Source organism: Sapajus apella, unplaced genomic scaffold (genome assembly GCF_009761245.1).
Source record: "Sapajus apella isolate SASKATOON/1434 unplaced genomic scaffold, GSC_monkey_1.0 scaffold2, whole genome shotgun sequence".
NCBI classification, from domain to species: Eukaryota; Metazoa; Chordata; class Mammalia; order Primates; family Cebidae; genus Sapajus; species Sapajus apella.
In genome coordinates, this window is record NW_022436942.1 from 35329591 (window position 1) to 35342817 (window position 13227).

The window sequence follows — 13227 nt, forward strand, 5'->3', positions numbered from 1 at the left end:
TGTGTGTGTATATATATATATGTATATATATATGTGTATATATATATAAAATCCCCAAATGAATATCTAGGAGTACTGATCTCTAACACCCAAAGTCCATCTGTTTTATGTATTTCCCATTAAGAACATTCTTTTTATTTTTATTTTTCATTTTTATTTTTATTTTTCGTTAGTCAACAATCTTAAGTACATGTAGAACACTATAATGGGCACTTAGGAAGATAAAAAATGTACAGAAGACCTAGTCTATAATGAGATTTTAAAAACCATTTACTTATCTGCACATCTTTTTATTCTTGAATAAAATTTTACAAGACAGAAATAGCCCTATGCTTATAACATGACAGTACGTTGCCACAAAAACATAATGAGCTAACAGGAAATGATTGAGTTCTCACAAACATCAGCGTTTTACTGTGCACAAGAAGACACTGAAAAAGAAATATCTGGCCAGGAAAGAGGTGAGAAAAATGAATGTTTCACATTGCAAAGGATTTGCGAATGTGCAAAAGTTTAAATTTTTGCAAATTAAAAACATGTGAACACAACCTGCTTAAAGTTTTCTTTACAAAAATTCCCTCATTTGAAATTCCCTTTCTTCCTCTGAATTTTAGGACAAATGTAAAGTCATAATAGAAGCCTACGGAAAGAAAAGCAGTTATATCTTTTAGAAATAACAACGAAGAGGGAAAAAAACTATAAAATGAAGCTTGAAGGCCGTTGGCATTTATTTTCCCCTCATCCCTTAATTTTAAAGAAATTGCATTCTATTTCAATAAAATGCACTTGGCGTATTAACATCTTCACCAATTCCACTAAGCAATCTGTCCTAACCATTTAAGAGAAAGGCTTTTTTGGTGATTTCCTAATGTCATTACTATTATAAACAACATAAAATACAAATATGGCAGTGATCCTTGAGTGGATCCTAGATTTAAAAAACAGAAACAACAAAAACCCTTAACAGAGCATTTTAAAGACAATGGAGAAGATTTGAACATTAGCTAGATATTAGATAATTTTATTATTATGTTAACGTGAAACTTCTTTGGTGTGATAATAGAATTGTGATTATGAAAAAGAATGTTCTTTCTCTGAGAAAACACATGGTGAAGTATTTGGAGATGGAGTCTCATGATGTCTGCAATATATTTTCAAGTGGCTCAGTTTTATTTATTTATTTACTTAGAGACAGTGTCTCACTCTGTCACTCGGGCTGGAGTGTAGTGGTGCGACCATGGCTCACTGCAGCCTGGACCTCACAAGTTCAAGTGATCCCCCTGCCTCAGCCTTGTGAGTAGCTGGGACCACAGATGTGTGCCACCACACCTAGCTAATTTTTCCATTTTTTGTGGAGACAAAGTCTCACTATGGTGACCAGGCTGGTCTCTAACTCCCAGGATCAAGTGATCCTCCTACTTTGGCCCCCCAACAGTGTTGACATTACAGGCATGACCCACTGCACCTGGCTAGGCTCAGCTTTATTTATTTATTTATTTTCTTTTTCTTTTTCTTTTTTTTTTCACTGTTTTGTTTAATTTTTTTAAATCTTTTTTTATTTTTTTTTTTTTAATTTTGGGGGGTTTTTTTTGTTTTTTTACTTTTTATTTTTTCTCTTTTTTGCTTATTTTTTAAATTTTAGGCTCAGCTTTAAAAAGAGGCACATTGCTACATAGGCAGGTAGGAGGTAGATAGGCAGGCAGACAGACAGAGAGAGAAAGCAAACATGGCAAAATGCTGACAGTTAGTGTATCCAAGCCATCCTGTCCTAACTCTTGCCAGGGTTGGGACAAAAGTACAAATGAAGACTCTTCAGCCACATGACCATTTTTGTAGAGACGAGGTCTCTATTAGTTTATTCTCATGCTGCCAATAAAGACATACCCGAGACTGGGTAATTTATAAAGGAAAGAAATTTAATGGACTCACAGTTCCACATGGCTAGGGAGGCCTCACAATCATGGTGGAAGATGAAGAAAGAGCAAAGGGACTTCTTACATGGCAGAGGGCAAGAGAGAGCTTGTGCAGGGGAACTCCCATTTACAATACCATCAGATCTCGTGAGACTTACATTCACTACCATGAGAACAGCATGGGAAAGACCCATTCCCGTGATTCAATTACCTCACACTGGGACCCTCCCATGACACCTGGGAATTATGAGAGCTACAATTCAAGATGAGATTTGGATAGGATCACAACTAAACCATATCAGTCTCATTGTCTTATCCAGGCTGGTTTTGAACTCCTGATCTCAAGTGATCCTCCCACCTGGGCCTCCCAAAGGCTTGAGATTACTGGCATAAGTCACATGCCCAGTCACAACTTGAATTTTTAAAAGTAATATTATATTGAATAATAATACTTAAGATTTTTGCCTTCTTTTTAAAGAATACCATGAAATATAGATTGTAATAAATATGAATTTTTAATGTACAAAAGTCTTCAAAGAAATATTATTAACATATTTCAAAGTATATTCTTTAAATTATCTGTTTTAGATTTACTGAGGCTTTTGTCCAATGAATCTAAATATTTAGAGGTGGAGTCCAAGAATATCAATGCTTATAATACTCACAGATGAGCATCTAAAAGTTTGAGACCCACTAATCTAATTTTTATCCTAGTCAGAAAATGCATCGGCAACATCTTCCAACACACATCCCAAGCAAATCAATCTAACCCAGCATCCTGGAGCAAGCCAATCTCTTCTTTACTTAAACACTTCAGTAAGGCAAATCATGAGAGAATACTCACTCTATTCTCAGATGGCTCTAAATTCTAGAAAGTTCTTTCTTAATATTCTATACCCCCAAACAGAATATTGGAGCTGTGAGTCCCTCGCCAAATGTCATCTCTCATACTTTTTCACATAGTACCCCTCCAACCTCTATCAGCGCCTTCACCATCTGAAAGACCAAGAACTACAAGCCTTGGGAACCAACCTTCCTCCTCATCAGGCCTAAGCCTGACATGGTATGGCTGCTGCCTCTGCTTCTGTTTTAGAGAAGCTAATATTTCTATAGCCTATGTTCAGGCTGACTTTGGAGACCAAAAATTTTGTTCCAGGAGATTTTTGTTAATCTAAGCAGCTAGCAAGAATAACTCCTAGCCTGGGCAACACGGTGAAACCCCATCTCTACAAAAAATACAAAAATTAGCCAGGCATGGTGATATGTGCATGGAGTCCCAGCGACTTGGGAGGCTGAGGCAGAAGGATCACTTAAGCCAGTGAACTGAGGTCACATCACTGTACTCTAGCCTGGGTGACAGAGAAAGACTTTGTCTCAAAAAAGAAAAAAAAAAAATAGCAAGAATAGCTTGTAGTCCCATCATTTTTGGAGTCAAAGGCTGGAGGATTGCTTGAGCCCAGAAGTTTGACTCTAGACTGAGCAACAAAGCAAAACCTTATCTCTATGAAAAATAAAAATAAAAAGTTAATAGGGCATGCTGGCATGCACCTGTAGTCCCAGCTACTTAGGAGGCTGAGCCCAGGATTTTGAGGCTGCAGTGTGCCCTGATTTCATTCCAGACTGTGCAACAGAGCAAGACCCTGTTTCAAAAACAAAATGAAACGAAAACAACACACACACACACACACACACACACACGTAAGTGCTCCATTATCAAACTAGGCTAATAGACCTCTCTAGGTGAGAAGCTGAACATTTAACACAGAGGCAGAAACCACAGTTCCACTTTTTTTGAGAGCTTAAACAGGAAAGGTCTGCATAAAATCATTTTGTTCCTCAGTTAGGAAAAAAAATGAAGAGGAGGGTAATTCTGAGTCTTCTGAGGTAGTTCTAGATGCAATTACTTCTGCTACTGTAATAAATAAATCCCCAAGTTTCAGTGACTTAACATAGCAACTCTCACCTTCATGCAAGGCAATGGCTATCAGGATGGGGCAAGAGATGTTCTCTCTCATAGTCACTCAGGGACTCAGGCCAACAGAGGCTGCACTATCTGAAAACACATTGCTTCCAAGGTCACCATGAATATTAGCATTCAGCCAGCAGATAGAATGAGCCAGTGGTAGACAATTTTTAGGTTAATCCCTGAACATGCAGTATACTCATACATCACTTAATAATGGGGATGTGTTCTGAGAAATGTGCCCTTAAGTGATTTTGTCATTGTGCTTACACAAACCTAGGTGGCAGAGCCTACTACACACCCAGGCTAGATAGTATAGCCTACTCTCATAGGCTACAAACCTATGCAGCATTTGACTGTACTGAATACTATAGGCATTGTAACACAGTGGTAAGCATTTGTGTATCTAAGCATAGAACAGATACTGTAAAAATAAAGTATTCGCATCTGATGAAACCACTGTTGTATATGCATCCCCCCATTGACTGAAACATCATTGTGCAGTGCATAACTGTACATCACTTTTGCCTATGTACAATTCACAGAACTCAGGCATGTGGCCACATCTGTCTTCCAGAGACCTGGAGAATGCTGTCTGTTTGCCAAGGAGGAAAGGAAAATAATGTGACTCAACCTATCCAAGCTTCCATCTACTATCAGACGAGGCACCTGCAGGCTGTGTGAGTACTTATGGTGCCAGCCTGTCGGTAGACAAAAGTAAGGGGTCTTTATTTCCTGGAGCGCTCTATGAAACTCTGTTCTGCCAAATGTGGCCATGGATTTTTTTAGAATCTTCCTTTGGTCTTCAACCTCCATAAATTCCTAAGAAACTAAAAGTTTTTTGAGGAATTGGTATTGTTACTAACTCCTTCCAAAAGTACTTCATGACAACTGTTAGACAATAACAATTAATTAAACACAGTGTTTAAGCCAGTTTTGTGGTATTCACTGTGTAAGTCTCTGGGACTGTCAGATATGCGTCTTCCTGAATCTCAAGACACCAGGGATGAGTTCTTTACTGTCTTCCTAAGGGAAGCCTTAGTGAAGTCAGGTGGCTGATTCTGTCTTGGAAAGCCCTTGGGTAAAGTACCAAAACTTCTGCATTTTCTCAACATTTATCTCAGCACCTGTCACTTAACAGGCACCCAATATAAGCATGTTAGTTTGAATTCTGTTAAATTGCTTCAAGATTTAACAAGAGTCATTTAATTTTGTAACACTGTCCAAGTGAGACAGTTTCTCACTGTGTGTGTGGGATGACCCTGACACCTGCCTCCCCTACTCCACTCCAGCATAGAGTTCAACCTCTCTGGCTTTCTCTTCTTCATGTCTTCCATTGTGAAACATTTATTTAGGAGTCCAGTTTTACTCTGTACCTAATAGACTTAGATTTGAACCTTGGATCTCCTTTCTCTTGCTCACTGCTTTTTTCTGGATCCTGAAACTTTTTTGCCCCACCTGCTCTCACACTGAGCTCCCTCTGGGCCCCCAAGGTACTCACTCTCGGCTAGGTCTCATCAAGAGAAACAAGGTGAGATACATTCTTGTCTTCACCTCACATCTACTAGGCAGAAACTCCTACTCTCGCCTGTTCATGGACACTCAGGTGATACCACTTTGCATAAGCCACTAGGTCAACATTTATTCAGTTTATTAATATTATTTTGCACCTGTACTTTTGGAATATTATAGTTTACTTTAGAAGTAGAGCTGAATTCTGCATATGCACAAAAAGACTATGATCAAGCAAAGGTATCTGTCTTAGTTCATTGGGGCTACTGTGGCAAAATGCCATAAACTGAATAGCTTATAAACAACTGAAATTTACTTCTCATAGTTCTGGAGGTTGGAAAGTACAAGATTAAGGCCAACAGATTTGATGTCTTGTAAGACCCTATTTCCTGGTTTCATAGATTATGACTTCTTGGTGTATCCTCAAATGGTGGAAGAGCAAAAGAGCTCCCTAGGGTGTCTTTTGTCAGGGCACTAATCTCACTCATGAAGACTCTGCTCTCATGACCTAATCATATCCCAAGGGGCCCCAGTTCCCAAAAACATTACACTAGGGGTCAGGTTCCAACATATGAATCTGGGGGGTTAGGGAGGGAGACACAAGCTTTCACACCATAGTAATACACAAAGTATATAATTAATACTAATATTGGCTGGGCTCAGTGGCTCACACCTGTGATCCCAGCACTTTGGGGGGCCGAGGTGGGAGAATTGCTTAAGCCCAGGAGTTTGACTGGACCACATGGCAAAACTCTGTCTCTACTAAAAATACTAAAAAATTGGCCAGGTATTTGTTGTGGCATGCACCTGTTGTCCCAGCTACTTGGGAGGCTGAGGTGGGAAGATCACCTGAGTCTGTTAGTCGGAGCCTGCAGTGATCCATGATCATGTCACTGCATTCCAGCCTGAGCAACAGAGTGAGACCATGTCTCCAAAAAAAAATTTTTTTCCTAATACTAATATAAAGGAAGGCTCTAGAGATGTTCCATAGTCTTTACTCTTGTTTTTATACAGGATATATAATTCACTTAGGTACCTATATGAAGACCTAGAAGATAAGGTGACTGAGGGACACCCTGATAGGACAAGATTGTTCTTAGCACCAAAATAAGACAGGGACCTGATATCCAAGCTATGGTAAGACAGCTGCTCATGTGTCTGCTTGTCTAGTGCATACCTCCAGTCCTGATTGCTGGCCTCCACATATATATGCTAACTTTAGCTCACTTAAGACATATTGTAATTGTTTCAGATGACCGCTGCATTACATGAGGAGGTAGGGCAAGAAGGAACAATGTATACCTACTTTCCCTAAGCTACCTCTAATGATTCATTGAACACCCAGCAGTAGAATTCTCTCCTTCAGGATAGAAGTATGCAGTGGTGATAACCCAGCTGGCTCCAGCTTCAGTTGCTTGTTCAAGGGGAAAGACTAAGGCATCAAGTTGGCCTGACGGTATCAGATTGCAAGCAGTATGCACACCCCAGTAGCCCAGCCTGTGGCCAGGGCCATGTCCTTCTGCCGATCAAAGGGAGAGATGAATATACTATTCTGAAGATCTGAAGTCAGAGATAGCAAAGTTAAAGAATAAAAAATGTGAAAGTATAGAACAGGAGACTTGTGGCTTGAGAGCCACTCACATGAAAAAAGATCTGGGGCTTATTGTTAACATAAAGTCCAATACAAACAAATACAAATTTAAAATTATAATAGTTCTAAATAGAAATGAATTCTCTTGGTCCAAGGTAGAAGGCTTCAGCTCAGTCTTGAAGGAAACATACGATTTAAATATATAGACAAAGAGGAACAGAGACAGCCCTCCTGGTGGAGAGAATGAACAGACTAAAGTGTGGTGGGATGCCTCTGACATAAACAGGAGAATGCAAAAGATCCGCTTGACCAGTTAGGGAAATATCTTCTGGCTCTTACCTCCCTCTGTAACAGATAAGAAAATGAAAATAAACTATTCTCACTGCTATGGCTTGAATGAATATCCTCCATTCCATGCCCCCTCCCCCAAATTCATATGTTGAAACTTTATCCTCAATGGGATAATATTAAGGGTGCAGTCTTTGGGAGGTGATTAGATCATGAGGGCTCCACCCACACAAATGAGTTTACCGCCCTTCTAAAAGAGGCATGAGGCTGGGCATGGTGGCTCACACCTGTAATCCTAGTACTTTGGGAAGCCAAGGTGGGATGATTCTTGAGCTCAGAAGTTCAAGACTAGCCTGGGCAACTGAGACTCCATCGCTCTTAAAAAAAAAAATACGTATACACACACACACACACACACACACACACACACACACACATACACACGCAAAAAGAGGCATGAGGGAGCTTGTTCACTGTCTTCTACTATGTGAGGACACACAGGAAGCACCATCTGTGAGGAAGGAGTCTTCACCAGACACTTAATCTTTTGGTACCTTGGTCTTGAACTTCCCAGCCTATATAACTGTGAGTAATAAATTTCCATTGTCTATAAATTACCCAGTATAAGCTATTTTGTTAAAAAAGCCCAAACAGATTGAGACATTCACTATTGAAGAGTCCTTAAACTTGTAGAAATTATTTCCCAATACTTTCTCTGCATTTTAAAAAATAATGATTTCTTACAAAGGAGATCCAAGTTGCTTTAGTTTAAACTCACAGAGTTATTTTTATAGCAGAGTGACTGCGTGCTTACTCATTAAAATTTCCAGAAAACCTTAAGCCTTGATAAATTTGTATTTCAGGCCTTTGGACTTCACTTTTCTTGCCTTGATTTTAGGTATTGACTGAATGTCCATATCTAAATGTCAAGTTGAATGTCAGTCACAGTTGGGAACATTAAGTTGCTGACATGCTAAAGGCCTTAGGCTGGGGGGGGATTAAAACATGATTTGAGATTACAGGATGGGGGTTCATGAAAGCATCTCTGAAAAAAGACCAATCACCAAAACCTGGATTATCCCTAAGGAAATCTCATTAGAAATGATTTTATCTAATGAGTCTACCAGTCAGGATAGTTGCCAAGTATTTGCTTCCATGAGCAAGGAGTTTGAAAAATTGACTTCAGACAGTTAGTCAGTCACTAATGCTCATATGGGGATCTGCCAAAGAATCCCTGAGGCACAGAGAGCCACATGGCTGCAGAAGGCCTCAATCCAAATTCTCAAAATATTAGGAAAATACATGAATAGGACTAGTAAAGATACTATTTATGTTCCTTAGAGGTAACATTAACTCTTTTTTTTTTTCCTGTTACTTTAGGAAAAGGCAAGAATAAAAGAGATGCCAGAAATGTATTGCTGTAAACAAACACCACTACTATTTGTGAAAAGATCAATCATTCACTCAACAAGTTTTATTAAGCATCAGTATTAGGCCAGGTGTGGCGGCGCACTCCTGTAATACCAGTACTTTGGAACTGAAACCAGGCAGATCACCTGAGGTCAGGAATTTGAGACCAACCTGTTCAACATGGTGAAACCCCTTCTCTACCAAAGATACAAAGTTAGCTGGGCATGGTGGCTCACGCCTGTAATCCTAGCTACTCAGGAGGCTGGGGCAGGAGAATTGCTTGAACGAGGGAGGCAGAGTTTGCAGTGAGCTGAGATCACACCACTGCACTCCAGCCTGGACAACATAGTGAGATTCCATCTAAAAAAAAAAAAAAAAAGGAAAGAAAAAAGCATCAGTGTTAAATTCTGGAGATACAAAAATGAATAAACTAAAGTTTTTGCCCTCAAACAGCTCACAGCTTAGACAGAAGACAATAACTGCAAAACCTATTGTAGGGCAGTAGCCCCCTGGTTTCCTGGAAGACAATCCTTCAGAAATAGATACTGTGGTCCTCTGCCACAGATGAATATCACCAGCCTGACCAACATGGTTTCCTGGAAGACAATTTCTCCATGAAAAAGTTAGGGGGGAAAGTGGTTTTGGGATGAAACTGTTCCACCTCAGATCATCAGGCATTGGATTTTCATAAGGAGAATGCAACCTAGATCCCTTACATGCACAGTTCACAATAGGGTTCCCACTCCTATGAGAATCTAATGCTACTGCTTATCTGACAGGAGGCAGAGCTCAGGCAGTAATGCTCACTTGCCTGCCCCTCACCTCCTGCTGTACAGCCCAGTTCCTAACAGGCCGTAGACCTGTGCCCAGCTGCAGCCAGGGGTTGGGGCCCCCTGTAATATAGGAGCTATAATGGAGGCAAGCGTAAAGCATGGAGAAGGCACAGAGAAGGAAGCAAGTTTAGAGAAGGTAGTCAGGGAAGGATTGATAAAAGGACCTTTAGGCTGCATCTCACAAGATGAAGAGGAGTTAGCCAGTGCAAGCAGTGCCTTCTGAACAGTGGAAGAGAATCCTGAAGCCTCCCAGAGCATCAAGGTGTGCAACCAACTTCACATCAACTCAATTAATAAGCTCTTAATAGCATAACTTTTTTTTTTAAATTTAGATGTTTCCTTTTTAAATTTACTTTTCTTAATGTTTCAGAGAAAGTGTTGGGAGTAGGGTTGGGATGTTATTTAATGGACAGTCAAAGCAATCTACCATTGTGGAATCTAAAGTGCTCATGAAATGATCTTCTGAATGTATTCTGCCAACCTAGTTTCCCTGAAGGAATTTTTGTCAGAACTATATGACTGAGATCATGACCATTAGAAAAATAGCATTTAAAATTCTGGTCTTTATATCAAAGAAAAAATATTCTTTTTGAAAATCACATAATCAACTTTTGACTGTTTAGAGAAATCGGTTTGAAAATTAGGATGACCAAACCAGGAAAAATAGGGAAAAGGAAAAAGCAAACAATTTTTTAAATTAAAAAAAAAAAGAATAAATGGAATTAACATCAAGCATACTTTTTACTTTAACATGAATGGACTGAATTTGCCAATTAAAGTCAGAACTGAATGATTGAGTTTAAGAAATTAAAACTGACCTAAATGCTATACATAAGAAATACTTAAAACACAAGGACACAAAGGAAGTTGGATGTTAATTGAAATTTACCAGTTATCTCAAAATGCACATTTTCTCATATTTTTAATTTCTTTCCTCCATCAAACTTCTTGCTTAAAATGAAGTTATAAAAATCAAATTAGCAGTTATAGATACTACTAATACTTATCTACAACAAAATTCTCTAACAGAAATATAAAGACTATGTCTTACAGTCAGAGTTTATTGAGGAATATAGAAATTGCATTTGATACTTCAACAGAGGACATTTAATACAGGAAATGGGTTACACGAGTATTGGAGGAATGAATGAACAATAAGAGATCAATGAAGTAACAGAGATAATAATGGCAGGAAACGGCTGCTACTGCTGTGGTTGGGGAAATGAGAAAAGTTGGGGTGCTCAGAATCTCCACGTTTGGAAAAGAGGTCATGGCCTTGGGGCTTGGAAAGGGGGTGCTGCCCAGCTGGTGCTGATGCCTCAGAAGGGGTAAAAGGTAGTTGATGCTGGGAGTGCCAGAAAAAAGCTAGAGTCTGTAACCAGATGTCCCTGCTGGGAGGAAGGGCTGTTTCTGGAGTGACACTGATGAATAGAGCAAACTAATGGGAAGAAGGAATTCCCTTTTCCTTGTTTTAGTGCCTTTGTGCTATTATAACAAAATACCCAAGACTGGGTACTTCATAAAGCACAAACATTTATTTTCTCACAAATTATGCCATTGCACTCCAGCCTGAACAACAAGAGTGAACCTCTATGCTTCCAAAATGACACTTTCTTGCTGCATCCTCTGGAGAGGAGGAACGCTTGTCCCTACATGGCAGAAAGTGGAAGAGCAAAGAGTTAAATGCTGCATGATGCCTCTTTTATGAGGTCCTTAGTGCATCCACAAACCGGGGTAGCCCTCATGACCTAATCGTCTCTTAAAGGACCCATCTCTTAATTCCATTATGTTAGCCATTAAGTTTCAACACCTGTACTTTGGAGGGGCAAATTCAAATCATAGGACCCTTCTTCCTCCCCTTTTTATAACATCTTCTCTTGGTGGAGCCCAACAAGAAGCCAGCTGGTAAAGAAGGGTGGATTTGGAGTTATTATAGGTAAATTACCAGTATCGTCCATCCCTCTATGTGTTCATGCATGAAAACACAGACTTTTGTGTGTACGTTTGAACTTTCAAATCTCACCACTAACACCTTTATGCTTCTGCCTGATAAGATGCAAGTATCCTTGATACAAATGAAGACACTCCAACACCTGCCTTCCCCCCAAAAAAGAAGGCACCAAACTACAGGAGTCATGATATTCATTTGTGGCAGAGGACCACAGTATCTATTTCTGAAGGATGTTAATTCTTCTAGTTCAGTCATAATCCTGCCTACCTGTATAGTATAATATAAAGACCATATTATAAAATTAAGCAGTAAGAGGAAAAAAGGAGGGATAAACAAAGAAATTAGCCAGGAAGAAAATGTACAGAGATGTGACAATCTTCATTCCTGCATCTTCTCCAAAGTCATAGTTGATATTTTTACCTCATGAAGTGGCCCATATTTACTCAAAAATCTGCATCCTCAAATTGTCCTTTATTTGATTGCAGCTGTGTTTTTCATCAGCTTTTACTATTGGACAAGTTCTAAGGGTGCCCCTAGAGACTCCGCCGGCTTGCAGATATGGCTGTCTGTGCCTCACTGCATGGCAGCAACCCAGCTTCTCCTGTATAGTTAGCATCCATCACCCCAGCCAGTTAGGTAACTTCTTTGCCTGGTGACCTAAAATTTTTGAATACTTAATCTGATGTTGGTCAATAATCAAATGTGTGAAATTTTAATCTATTTACAAGCTAACAAGTTAGCCTGCTACAGCTTTGTGGATACTAGCAGAATAAAAGTCTCCTGGATCAGACACAAAGGATTCTAATAAACAAGGATTGTTTATTACTCATAGGAATACTAGTACCCAGAGAATCCAGCATTTTTCACCAGTTCCCTGAGTCCTAATTCCCACAGAACAGCATGAAGTCAGCCAGATGACACATGCACACAAACTGGGTTTCATTACAGGAGAAGAACCCTGAATTTAGGTAATTTGAATCTTATAATAACCAGTGAGCATGTTCTTTGTTCTGGAGAAAGATACTATCTGTTTTCCAAAGCTGTAAAAGAAAAAAAAGTGATGTTTAGGCCAGGCACAGTGGCTCATGCCTGTAATCCCAGCACTTTGGGAGGCCATGGTGGGTGGATCACCTGAGGTCAGGAGTTCAAGATCAGCCTGACCAACATGGTGAAACCCCGTCTCTACTAAAAATACAAAATTGGCTGGGCATGGTGGTGGGCACCTGTAATCCCAGCTACTTGGAAGGCTGAGGCAGGAGAATCACTTGAACCGGGGAGGCGGAGGTTGCATTGAGCCAAGATTATGCCATTGCATGCCAGCCTGGGCAACAAGAATGCCACTCTAGTTTAAGAAAAAAAAAGTGATGCTTGCTTTAGGCAGAAATGATGTCTTCCAAGTGTTCGCTATATAATCATACATGAGAAGATGGTCTGGAGCAAAGGGCAGTCAGTGCCAAACCTGCAATACCTGCAGAAGCCAGGAGAACTTTGGAGAATGGTTGCTCAGCACTGCTTATTTTATGTCACTGGTAGGCTCAGGATGCGCCACCCCAGAATATCCTCTTTGGCATATTGATTATTAGCTGTTTTATTTTGAGAAACTGCAGACAACAGAAAAGCTCTGAAAAGCTGCCTTTCTGTAAAAGAAATGTACATCTATAAAGGAGATTTCTGAGTTAAGGTGTCTCTATCAGGAAGCGATTATTTAACCCAAGCTTGTCCAACCTGCAGCCCAAGGGGTACATGCAGCCCAGGATGGCTTTGAG